Here is a 13,404-nt window from a genome sequence, read left to right as displayed (position 1 = left end):
TTAGTGCAAGTTTATTTGATGCACTGTACCAAAAAAAACATAACTGCAATGTTTCCTCAGTGAATGCAAACTTTCAATAGTTATACTATCCAGTTTTTAGCCAGGGAAGTTATAACAAAACCATATCAATTGTACTATTACTAGAACATCCAAAAATGTGCAGTCAGCTATATAGGTCCTCAAGTTTTATTGTCAAATGTATAACCTATTGGACTTGCACAATCGTATTATTTTCTGATTGTAAGGGTTCTGATGTTACGCAGATCTAACTCTCTTCTGATCTGTAACAAAGTGTCCGATATGGTTCTCTTTCAAAGTCTACTCCTGAAACATGCTGCCGAATGAGCCACCACTAAAATGGGGGAGCTAAAACAAAAAAGAAATCATAATTAAAAGAAAAAGGTCATATATGTATTGCACACTGCTTTTCACTTTTATGGAATTAGATTTTCCTTTCTACTTATATTAGGTCCACCATTAATTTTAATGAAAACCGGGAAAAGCCGAAAGAAGAAGATTGTAGAAGTAGAAAACAAGGGCATGTGGTTAAGACATATTAGATTCTTACAGAGCAGTAGTTCATATACTGATAATCAAAACTATGAAGCTATAAAACTATAAATATCTGTAGAGGGAATTAAATATTGTCCTTTATGCAACATTTACAAAATATGTTTTTTTTTTGTACATAGCTGTCTGAGTTTAACTTTCTTTATTACAAAAGTTGTACTATACTGTTGTATGTATTGTGTGAATGTGCATGTGTGGTTTGTGGGGTTTATTTCGGTTGCCAAATCAAAGGCAACTTTGACATATAAATACTAAAAAATAATCATGTCTGCCCCTAGTATCTATTTCAAAGAATTACTTAATAGTCAGGCCATCAGAAGCCCGATACCACACTGCGGTGGGTGTGTAGAGTCAATTTATGAAGCCTGCAGAGTGGCACTACTACCAGAATGTTCAGCTAGATAGCATTCACCAAACCATGTGGAATTATGGGGAAATGGCCTCTAAGGTCCAAAAAGGGTATGCAGATTGTCTATAATGGCTTGCAAATGAAAAAGGACAGTCTAATGAATGCATAACAACATGTAAATGAGAACAGGTAATTCAGGTCAGGATTCGTAGTCATCAGCTGCAAAGTCATATAGATGGTTGCATCTGAATACATAGGCAAATAGCACACTGAAAACTGTAGCACTGCAGAGGCAAAAATGTTAATAGCAACATATATCGTGCAAAATTATCACTTAAGCTCAAACACCAACACATCTAAAGCTACAGTCTTAACTTTCTGCAGATAACAATGTCATATGAGCACTTGAGCACTTGCTGGTTATATATATTTTTTTCCTCAGAAAATGCTCCCCTCCCCAAAATTGAAAATGTTTAAGGCATTCTAAGATAACATCACCAGTATATAAAAGGTTTCACTAATTTGGGGTCTTTTATTCCAGAATATTTTTTGCCTTTTTTCTGAGTTCTGGAAAAAAAAAGTTGAACATGATTGGAAGAAGGGCGGACTTCTTGTATGCATGGATTCCAGGATCCATGCAACTCTCAATATACTTGATACAAGGAAGTTTGGGTAGGAAGGTAGAAGGACTGACATAATGGTTTAGGTCTTAATCTCACAGGTGCAAAGTGCAAGGTTTGATTCTGAATTGTGGTTATTGGCCAGGTTTGTAATAGTTACCAGATTGATGGGCTAATATTAACCTATGATCTTCTTGGATAAATGTGAGCACATAGGGTACACATCAGGTATCAGACTATATTATAGTTAAGACTTTCCCTGATTCTATTTGCCCCATATGTAGGAATATATCTGCTTTATCAAAACACAAGGGACCTTCGTTCTTGTTATGAATTTCTACTAAAGAGTACTAAAGAAAATAATTTGTCAAGGACTCACTATGCTCCTGTTACATCTCCTAGCTCTGGAATACCATCCATACACAAGTAAAAATGATTAACAAACTTCCAAACTATAAAATCCAACTCAAACAATTCCTTACCCAATTTTGGTCATGCTCATGTTCACTGGATTGAAACTTCTAGTAAAAGCACAGATTTCTTATTGCTTATCACAAACATTTTGCCCTTCTATACTTGAATCATTCCACCCCTAACAACTTTCCCTCCTAAACTTGAATAACTGTATCCCTTTTCACCCCCTTAAACACACTTCTTATGTTTCTCTTTTTCTAACAGCCCCCATCCACCACTCCACCCCTCTCATGTATCTCCTGTATACCTACATTATAAACCTTCTGCATACATCAATTTAGAAGAAGCAGTCTAAAAAGAACTAATCCTGTACCATGTTCAGTTATATGGTATTAACACTATTCTCCTATACAATACTAATTTCTTCCATCCCATCCTACAAAATTTTGTAACTTACTTCAATATATCTTTTGAACTCTTTAAAGCCTTTTTCAACACTAAAATCTCCCTTCCTATATAATTTTATAACTACATTATGTACCTTGAACTCCTTGCAAATTTTTCTTTACTGAAATGAAATAACAATAAAAGTCTTTACAATAATGTTTCCCTTCTGCAGTAGTAATCTATTTAATTCTGCAAGTTTATTTTTTTTACAGCTGGAACAACTGTAGAGACTTTACTTGCTGATGTAAATACTGTACTGTAGATACCTGTCTTGTAATTGTGTTTCTTGTTTCATGAGAAATGTATTTTATTTATTTATTTATTATTTTTTTTACATTTGTTGACCGGGCTAGTCTAACTGGATATTTGTCCATTTCCAGTAGAGGTCCGGGGAGAAAGGCTCCACAATAATGTTTTACAAATTTATATAATGAGTAAGAAAAGACATAAGGGGATCATTTCCAAAAAAATTGATTAAGCATAGAAAAAAATCATTTAGTTAGGCTTATCTAACATATGACAAAAAAATGACAGAACTAAGCAAGAACGTCTAGCTTAATATAAACAAGGATTGATACTAAAACAGAATTAGAGTAGTTAGAACACAGAAGTTAAAAAAAACATATAAACTAGAAAAGGTTGGTTATGTCTAAAGTGTTTCAGTCAGGATTAGTACATGGGCATAGCCATTGTGAATTAAGGAAGGTTTTAATTGCTTTTTGAAAAGTGGAGTGGATGTAACTGTAAATGTAACTGCTGTTTTCCTGAGAATTGTCTTAAATTCACTTGTTAATATAAATGTACTGGGGTGGAGCTTTTCCCCTTAGCCTCTGCTTAAAATGGACTCTACCCAGTCAGCAAAGACAAATACATAAATATCAATGTAGAAAGTGATCACTATATAATGGTATTTTAACATCCAACCCAACAATCAAATTATTGTGACGTAGTAATATTAGCAGTCAGTAACATTAGAACTGTGTTAGTATAAAACACAGAACTACTGCGAGTAATAATGGAGTATGGACAGGTTTGATCAGCACATCTCACATGCAGTTAGAAATATTAACCATAAAGTAAGAGCTATATATAAAGTTTAAATGTTCCTAACAAATATGCAAGTAAGACTAGTTCTGACCTATCTGCTCCCTAATCTCCTATATATCTCATCACATTTTAACTAGCCCCCAGTTCTATCAGCTAGCTAAACTGGAACAATCTTTTAAATATATTGAAAAGTTTGGAAGTCACCATATTAACTGAATACATTGTTGGGTGGCACTTCACTCCCTTAAACTTTTCATATTAAGACTCCCCAGAACTTTCTGTATTACCCAAATAGATGCCCTGCCAAGAAAGAGTTATTATACTGATAAACACCCACCAGAGACCTGCAGTCACTAACTAAACATTTAATACTCACTTGAAACTTGAGGAAAAACATGAGGATGACTGGCTATATTCTGTATGCATTGGTAAACTGTTAAGGACAACCCCAGCAGATATAAGAAACATCTTATCTGTAATTTAAAATCTCTTTGAAAACATACATCAAGCATATGTTCCCAAACTTCTAACAGCCCCATTGCCAATGCCCTTCTTTTTTCTAAATCTTATTCTGTCCTTAATTTAAAATCCCATTGAAATCATGCATGTCAGTATAGTAATATAACTTTGTATCAGCCCCATTACTAATTCCCCACCTCATGCATTCAAATCAAATCAATATTACTAAATTCTCAAATTTTTACTATGATAATTTCCTGGTTGAATACCACAAGTGAATGTAATTGTTTTGATGAAATATACATATACCTTATCTGTTGTCTGTGTGCTGATATTACAGTAGAAGTATGTACATGTACTGTAAAATAATGTTAAATGTGTAACTGATGGTGGGTTTTAGTTTGTATCTATCTATCTATCTATCTATCTATCTATCTATCTATCTATCTATCTATCTATCTATCTATCTCCACTGTTCTACAGATGTCCCTGATTTTAACATGCTGCAAATACTACATAGAGTATGTAACGTGGCAGTCACCTTTTATGTTATATAATCCTGAGTGTCATAGTATATTTTTACTGTTAGCTCATTCAGATGTATATAATGTGGATCTTTTTCCCAAGGCCTTGCTAGAAAGGGACTTTGCCTAGTCAGACTTTCTCACTAAACAAAGTCAAACAAGTAAATACATTTTTTTTTAGTTTTTGTTGACCAGGTTAGTGACATTAGTCTAGTGGTCTCTTTTCAGGGGAAACACAAGGTGGTATTTATTCTCCTGGGAGAAATTTGGCCAGGGCATCAGGGAACTTCGTCTACTCTTTTCAATAAGTATAGTGGGATCTTTTATATCCCCCTGAGCTAGCACCAACTTATGTAAATGGGACCTCACCTTAACATCTTATTCAAAGGATGGCATGCTCAAGAATGCAACGCCCTCCCACCTCAGTATCAGGAATTAATCTACTCAGTGTGGGAATGGAACCCACAGCCTTCTACATCAAAGGTGGGTATGCTCCCTGTTGCACCACTGACAGTGTCATGTACACATGCCTACATACATTTTGACCATCTGCTTAACTCGATGGTTTGATTTCTCTTTTTGTTCTGCATCTGGATTTCTACTTTTCTATGGTAGAGTGCTAAACTCCTTATATGTTATAATTTGAGTGCATAATATAATATCTCTGTTGCAGCAAATTATTAGTTTGAAAATAAAAAGAAAAGAATAATTTTCACTTAATGCCTTTTTAACCAAAATAATATATATTTTTCTATAGATTATTCATGCTTGCTCTGCAAAACTTTATTGGATTTAAAGGGCAAAACAGATCTGTAAATTGTAAGAGAGGGCATAACATCCAAGTGAGAAGCCTGATCTGGAATAAAATCGCTACTCAAATGTTGATCTGAAAATTTTATAACTAGTTCCTGAGAGGACTGTAATTTCACAGGTAAGGCTGTAAGGCTGTTCTATTTATTCCTTATAAAGTGATTGTTCATTAAAAATTTAAATTAAAAATTGGAGGAATTTGTAGAGCTATGCTAGTTATAATTAGCAGTTCCTGAATATATAATTTGTTTCTTTGAAAACATGTTAGATTTGTTTACCTTATACCTGCAGAATATGTGAAGTTTTGTACTGGATCACATTAGACTGACTGTCAAAATTTTGTTATGATCAAATTTTTGTGAGTGATTTATGTTTAGTGCTGCTAGGCAAGATTTTTATTAAATTTGTTGTTAGTGCATGTTGGGTTATACTTTTGGTTTGCTTTAGATATCAACTTTTTATTTTCTGGTTTGTGAGTTTTTGGATGTATTTTTATTTTATTTTGTTTTTATTATTCGGTTGCATGCTCGATTTTAAGGCATGGTATGATGTTATTTTTGATTATATTTGGACGGGCTTGTTTTTTTCTCATTTTTTCCAAGGTTTGCTTAGGTTACTGCTGTGAGATCACTGTGGAGATATTTGGGAGATTTCCAACTAATGCCGCTCCTGCATGATCATGCAGTTAGTGTATGTATGTATGTGTATATATATATATATATATATATATATATATATATATATATATATATATATATATACATATATATATATATAGATATATATATATATATATATATATATATATATATATATAATGTAAGTGAGGAGTCTGCTCTGTGGCAATATCATTTATTTTGGATTTTAGTTTTTTTTAATTAGATTTATATGCAGTCTCTAACACTATGTTTGAAGCTGGTCATGGAGTTTTGTCTTATCCTGTCACAGGGAAAATATTAATTTATAGTAAGTTTGCTTATAATGATTTATTACAAAATTATGATTGCACTGCACAAAATATATGGAAGGGCTGCTTCATGATTTATACCACAATATGCATCATATGCATGTTTACCTCATTCAGGAGGACTCAAGAGATACATCAACCACTGAGAATTAAGGGGGTGGCAGTGGAAAGAGTCAAAAACACCAAGTACCTAGGGGTGCACATCTCAGATGACCTATCCTGATCGACTCATATTAGCCACACAGTGAAGAAGGCACAACAATGTCTGCACTTCCTATGGAAACTGAGAAAGGGAAATCTGTCTCAGTCCATACGCAAAGCTTTCTACAGGTTGACCATTGAGACCATCCTCTCAAATAACATCATAGTTTGGTATGGTAACTGCAAAACATCTGACTGCAAGTCTTTCCAGTGGGTAGTGAGGACAGCAGAAAAAGTCATTGGTTCCATGCTCCCATCCATGGATGATCTGCATGAGACTCGGTGTGTGGGAAGGGCCAGGAGGATAATGAATGATCACACTCACCCTGCCCATGGCATGTATTTCTGTCTTTCCTTGGGCTGGCAATATCTCAGCTTACAACTACAAAAACATCTGGACTGAACAGGAGCTTCTTTCCTCTGTCCATAAGGCTGCTGAACTTGAATGCCAGGCATGACAGCGGATAATTAGAAGATCAGTATGCCACTTGATATGAAGTATTAGCTATAGTAATCACTCTGGCAAATTGCTTCAAAAACTGGTACAGTTAGCCTGATTTCTTATGCTATTACTTCCTAAATATGCAGTAGTCAGGAATGAGTCACCACTCCACAAGTACAATTTGATCATCACAATATATTGTACTACAGCTGAAGCAGTGCAATATTCTAAGCAGTCACAATTTGAAGTCATAGTCTTGCAATACCTACTAGAATAATATTGTCTAATGTCTTCCTGTCCAGTTGTGATAAGTTATTGTGTTGTTAATATTTTAATTATTACTGTATGTGTATTAGTCTTCTGTCATTCAAACTATGTGCTCATTGTTATGTCTTGCACGGGGACCAATGCAACATAATTTCATTCAGCTTGCACTCCTGTGTATAGCTGATCAACAATAAAGTTTACTTTGACTCTGAAGTAGAGAATAAAAACCTAGAATTAAAACTGAGTGCTCATACAGGCAGTACCACTTGTTGAAATGGCTGGCGAAATAGAGGATCATACTTAGTCAACTGATTTTCAGTGGGTCTAAAAATGTCTGCAGAGTGGAAAATTGTGATGATGTTCTGAAAAACATCAATAGTCTGTATTCTCTAAAACAGGATGAATCCTTATAAAGTTAAGTAAATATCATAAAATGTATCACCATTTACTAGATATTTTAACTAAATTGATTAGAATGTTTACTTTTTTATTGTTATTTTTATGGAACCACTGCCCTAAACAAAGATATTTATTTATGTTTACTGGGGTAGTGCACTGATCACTACTGCCCAATTACAGACCCAGTCCAGGATATGAGACTGGAAGTTCACTAACTTTACTAGCATCTGCCACTGTTCTTAGGAATAGCTAACCACAATACTTGTCCAGAAGTCTGTCATGCACCTTAATGTCCGCATTGTGAACAGCAGCCACTTAGGTACTGTGGTATAAATGCCATGTAGTATCCCCAAGTGTGCTCAGGCTTTATAAGTTATAATCTAGAAAGGCTCTCTTGACCAGTACATTTCCCCCTTTGCCAAGCTTAAATAAATAGATAACTCAGACTGATGAAGAGTCCCTCTATCGATGCTGTTTCCATGGTCTAGAGGGCCGGAGTTGTAAATGGACACCTGGGCATGATGAATAAACAGAGTCCCTCAGGGGTTGGCAGTAAGGTAGGAATAGGGGAATTTTGCAGGCTTACCTGACCAAAGATGAGGAAAGAGATTCTATTTAAGCTGGTAGCCTGTAGGGGCACCAAGTCTCTATCTATGGTGCATAGTATGATAAATGCACCCTCACATCACATGCACTTGAGTTTCACATCATATCTTTGCACTAGACAAGTGGGAGAGGGCTGTGGATTATGAATAACAAAAATCTAGTTCACCTATTGCTGATGACTTGTCACAGATTGCTCATACCTTTCAGATGTTGACATCTTTGCATTACAAATTTCTGTCCTATAGCCATCCTGTTTCCCCTCTCTAAAATCCTTGAAAGATGTATAAATCAATAATTTCTCCACTCTCTCTTACAAAGTAAGCTAATTATCAGTATGCAACATGAATTTCAGCCAGATTACAGCAACTCCACTGCATTACTATCATTCACGGACACTGTCAATAAAGATTTCAACTCTATTAAACTTGTACCTGCAGTATTTGTAGAACTAGCAAAAACCTATGACATAGTCTTTCACACTAAACTTCTCAATCAACTTTTCACCCTGGGTCTATCATCTCCATCTATTAAATGGTTCTTTAGCTACCTTGCCAAAAGGTAAAAAGGCATAACATGGCAAAGGTCCATTTCTGCATACCTTCCCACTTCCACAAGGGTCCCACAAGGATCTATCCTTGGCCTCTACTATACTTTTATCAATGACTTACATTCATCTTTTTGTGAAGACACCTTGACTCAATGTGCAGACACCTCTGTCATCATCATCTCTTCAAAACACCTTAACTTACCTCAAAGAAGTCACTCAACAAGTTGCCATCTCCATTGAAACCTGGCAAACAAGAGCACAACTCTTACTTAGCACCCCAAAAACCAAACTCCTCCTCTATACGCTCAAAACTCTCACCCCTAAAAAGCATCTTTCAAAATCTGTTCAGAAAATGGCACTGAAATGGAATTGATCTACTATACTAAACTACTATATGGGTCATAATAGAAGATAATCTTACATTTAACCTCCACATCCAAAGCAATATCAAGAAAACCCATAAAACTAGGCATGCTATACAGACTCAAACATTTTCTGAGCATACCCACAAAAATTATTCCAGCCAAAACCTACCTTCTGCCATCCCTGTGCTATGGAGCACCATTTCTAACCAATTTACAGTCATCCATAAAAAACAAACTTGAAAGCTGGTACAACAAAATGACCAAGTTTGCTACTAATTCATCCTCCTTTACCCATCACTGTAAAGCTCTGCATACCCTTAGCTGGCTGACCCATCACTGTAAAGCTCTGTATACTGTTAGCTGGCTGACCCATCGCTGTAAAGCTCTGCATACCCTTAGCTGGCTGACCCATCACTGTAAAGCTCTGCGTACCCTTAGCTAGCTGTGAGCCATCACTTTAAAGCTCTGCATACCCTTAGCTAGCTGACCCATCACTGTAAAGCTCTGCATACCCTTAGCTGTCTGACACATCACTGTAAAGCTCTGCATACCCTTAGCTGGCTGACCCATCACTGTAAAGCTCTGTATACTGTTAGCTGGCTGACCCATCGCTGTAAAGCTCTGCATACCCTTAGCTGGCTGACCCATCACTGTAAAGCTCTGCGTACCCTTAGCTGGCTGTGAGCCATCACTGTAAAGCTCTGCATACCCTTAGCTAGCTGACCCATCACTGTAAAGCTCTGCATACCCTTAGCTGTCTGACCCATCACTGTAAAGCTCTGCATACCCTTAGCTGGCTGATCCATCACTGTAAAGCTCTGCATACCCTTAGCTGGCTGACCCATCACTGTAAAGCTCTGCATACCCTTAGCTGGCTGACCCATCACTGTAAAGCTCTGCATACCCTTAGCTGGCTGTGAGCCATCACTGTAAAGCTCTGCATACCCTTAGCTAGCTGACCCATCACTGTAAAGCTCCGCATACCCTTAGCTGTCTGACCCATCACTGTAAAGCTCTGCATACCCTTAGCTAGCTGATCCATCACTGTAAAGCTCTGCATACCCTTAGCTGGCTGACCCATCACTGTAAATCTCTGCATACCCTTAGCTGGCTGACCCATCACTGTAAATCTCTGCATACCCTTAGCTGGCTGACCCATCACTGTAAAGCTCTGCATACCCTTAGCTGGCTGACCCATCACTGTAAAGCTCTGCATACTCTTAGCTGGCTGACCCATCACTGTAAAGCTCTGCATACTCTTAGCTGGCTGAACCATCACTATAAAGCTCTGCATACACCTTAGCTGGCTGGAACTCCCCCTCCAACTGTCCTACATTTAACAAATAACAGTACATAAAATCATACACAGACTATTAGCCTGCCTATCTCTCATCCCTTTAATCAACATATATTTCCCTAAAACAACTGTCAGATCAGAAGACAAACAACTTTTCACCATAAATAAACCAAATTAATCCCTTGGACAAATCCTATACTCATAATCAGAAGCAAAAAAAAAAATGGATCTCCTTACCTCTAACCACCAGAACTATTTCTATCCTACCCATTTTTAAATGCTCACTAAAATAATACTTTGCAAAATCACAGACCTGCTTCTGTGCCAATCCTGGCTGAACTTACTATACATTACTAACCCCCTTCAGACTAAGTCACACCTCACTACCCTCTCCAACCTCCTGCTCCACTCTCTTCTTTTGTTTTTCCCACTACCTTACCTTATCCAGTTCATCTCTGCAGACCTTTCCTGTACCTCCTTCTCAAACTACCTAAAGACAGCCTACCATGCACTCCTTTTATCTCTATCCTTCTTTCTTCCAACCATAATATGAATGCCATCTTTCATACTAAGTCATCACTCAATTTCCATTCGCTTTGTCTGATCATGTGAATCTCATAGGATCATAAGATGTTGCTAGGCTATTGGCCCTGAGGCCCTTATAAGCCTAGCCAAGAGTTTTTCTGTTTTACGTATCTTATTAGAATTGGCTCAGGTCTCATTTATCACATACTAATGTGTTTAACAAATGATATGTCTAATGATTTTTCCTCACATATTTTCTCCAACTTGTGCTTTTGTTTTTCATTGCACCATACTATGGAACATATGTTATATGTTGTTCTCATTATAACATTTTTTTCTCTCCTATGTTTTGTAGTATAACATAATACTTTGTGATATAAAACATTTGTAATTTATTTTTGAAAGATTGGAATTGTGGAGCTTTCCTCCCTCCAGAACTCTGCCGAAAATTAACACTTTTTGGCCCAGTCTGACTTTCCCAGTAAACAAATGTCAGGTAAATTAATGAATAAATAAATACTATTTTAATCTGTTCCTCATAAAATTTGTGATTTTCTTGCAAATCACCAAGGACTGAAGTTACTAAGTAATGATATGCATTTGAGTTTGACATGTTCTTTTAAAATGCATGTTAACACAAATCATTCTATTTTAGCAACCTTCTAAGTTTATAAGAGTAAGCATCCTTCAATCCCAAAGAATCATGGTTTTCTCCCCTGTTGGAGTGACTTGAACAGCATCTTTTGTGCCTGTGCAATCCAATCTGAGAATGGCAGTTCCTTCCACATTCTGACCAGCAGTTGGCAGATGTCAGTCTGGTATCACAGGCACTGATTTTCCGGAGGGATCTCTTATCCTCTGCTCTCCTTGTCAAGATGGTTTCATCTGTAGAGAGAGGCTCCTTCACTTTCCATTTCCAGACATACTTGTTTGAGGTGAAAGAATGCCAGGTGATCAGTCTGATGGTGATAGCACTGAGATCGTGCCTGCATATATCCTTATAGCACAATTTTGGTCACTCTTTTGGCCTCTTTCCTGACTCCAGCTGTCCACAAAGGAGGTCTTTCAGTATTCAGCCATCTGTCATCCATGAGACATGACCCAACAAGTTCATACACCTCTGTTTCAGGAGGAATATGAAAGTGGTGCCTGTCCTCTCAACCACTGGTTGGGGATCTTGTCCTTCCATGAGATACCAGGTATGCGCTTAAGGCATCACATATGGAATGCATTGAGCTGCTGCTTCTATTTTGAGTGCAAAGTCCATGTTTCACTGGCATACAGTAATGTGCTCAAAACACAGGTTGTATAAACCTGCACCTTGGTGTGCTCAATGACTTTATTATTAGCGCACAGTCTCTTCGTCAACCTTGAGAATGTTGTGGTGGGTTTTCCAATGCACTTGTCGATCTCCCTCTCAAACAACAAGGTGTCAGAGATTGTAGAGCCTAGCTACACCAATCATGGATGACCTCCAACTCTTTGTCACTCACCCTGATTTCTGGCTAATTTTCTACATTTTAGCCCATCACCTGGGTCTTCTTTAGGCTGATTGTGAGGCCAAATTCCAAACATGTATCAGCAAAGCAAGTCATGAGTGACTGAAGTTCCTGCTGAGTGTGTGTTGCAGTAGCTGCGTCATCAGCATACAAGAACTCCCTTAGACACTTCCTAAGCCCCCTGGTCCTTGATCTAAGCCTCAACAGTTTGAAGTGGTTGCTCTCCATTCTGGTTCAGAGAAAAATACTTTCTGTAGCAGTTCCAAAAGCAAATTTCAACAGAACTGAAAAAAAGATACCAAACAATATTGCAATTCCAATACACACCTTGCTTCATTCCACTGAGAATCTCGAAAGGTTCAGATGTGGATTTGTCATACATGATGGTCACCTTCTTGCCTTCATGGAAGGCCTAGTAATGCTAAGCAGTGTTGGAAGATAGCTGATCTTTGCCAGAATCGTGAACAAACCATCCTACTGATGAAGTTGAATACCTTAGTCAGATCAATGAAGGCAATATACAGAGGTTTGTTAGATAGTAACAATGTTAGTATCCCTCTTATCATGCATTACTCCGCCTTCTCACCAGCACTGGCAAAGTTTTGCATGCAGCTCTGAGATTAGGGTACCACTGGCACATTTAATTATTTCAGTGGGAATGCCATTTTCCAATGGGATTTTCCAGAAGAGAATGCTTTTAGCACACTGTTGAGTTTGTAATTTTGAAGAATCATGAGTCTTGCCTGTGTCAGTGTGTGGCCTCCCTTTCTTTTTAGAGTGAAAGAACCTTTGCATCTGGATGCTCACCTTACTACACACAAGCAAGTGGTTGGTATCACAGTCTGTGTGGTGGTAACTTCATGTTACCCGGACACTACCTAAGCTTCTGCATTTGGTGAGGATGAGGTCAAGCTGGTGCCAATATTTTGATCTTGGGTGTCGCCACAAAAGTTTGTACTGGAGCTTGACATTGAAGAAGGTGTTGACTATTCAGAGGTCATATTTGGAGCAAAGTTCAAGGAGATGCTGTCTATTTTCATTCATCTTTC

The 13,404-nt window shown here is 37.3% G+C and overlaps 1 protein-coding gene across 1 annotated transcript in view; it reads left to right on the top strand.

Annotated features, from left to right (window-relative positions):
• The window catches only part of SGCD (sarcoglycan delta), a 3,695,933-nt gene that overhangs the window by 674,676 nt on the left and 3,007,853 nt on the right, over nucleotides 1-13,404 (top strand). The window contains exon 3 of the mRNA XM_044069343.1: nucleotides 5,188-5,361. The gene's annotated coding sequence lies outside the window, so the exon portion shown is untranslated. The remainder of the gene's footprint in view (nucleotides 1-5,187; nucleotides 5,362-13,404) is intronic.

Source organism: Protopterus annectens, chromosome 4.part0 (genome assembly GCF_019279795.1).
Source record: "Protopterus annectens isolate FY-2018-M chromosome 4.part0, PAN1.0, whole genome shotgun sequence".
Taxonomy (NCBI): domain Eukaryota; kingdom Metazoa; phylum Chordata; order Ceratodontiformes; family Protopteridae; genus Protopterus; species Protopterus annectens.
Note: the sequence above shows the minus strand (reverse complement) of the source record. Positions and strands in the feature narration are given on the sequence as shown.